Source organism: Buceros rhinoceros, unplaced genomic scaffold, assembly GCF_000710305.1.
Source record: "Buceros rhinoceros silvestris isolate BGI_N320 unplaced genomic scaffold, ASM71030v1 scaffold27481, whole genome shotgun sequence".
NCBI lineage: Eukaryota > Metazoa > Chordata > Aves > Bucerotiformes > Bucerotidae > Buceros > Buceros rhinoceros.
In genome coordinates this window covers 2,338-2,799 of record NW_010396381.1, presented here as the reverse complement: position 1 = coordinate 2,799, position 462 = coordinate 2,338, and positions in this window count along the sequence as shown.

Genomic DNA, 462 nt, shown 5'->3' with positions numbered 1-462 from the left:
TGCCGCTGCCCCCGCGGCCGCTCCTCCGCCCGCGGTTCGCCGAGCAGCGGTGCTCCAGAGCAGGCAGGGGCAGAGGAGGGAGGTTGGGGGCCGTGGGAAAGATGAGCGAACGCTGGAAAAAAGAGGTCAAGCGGACACACTTTTGGCTGCTCCAGAAAGGTGTGAGGTGTTTGGGGTTTTTTTCCCTCTTTTTCCTTAACACCTGTGGATGGGCAGAGGCGGTGGGTCAGGAGGGAGTTTGGAAGAGCCCCAGGAAAAGGGAGCTGGAGCGAAGGGAGCAGGAACAGAGACTGGAAGCTCAATCACGGCTTCTGGGCTCCGTTCGAGAGCTGCTGGGTGAGGTCCCTGGCTCAGGAGGAACGTTTTCTCCCGCTTTTCTGCCACAATCACAGAGTCCGTGGTGGGAGAGGGAAGTGGATGGGACCAGGCAGCAAATCTGCGGGGGGGCAAATATTTTTGAAC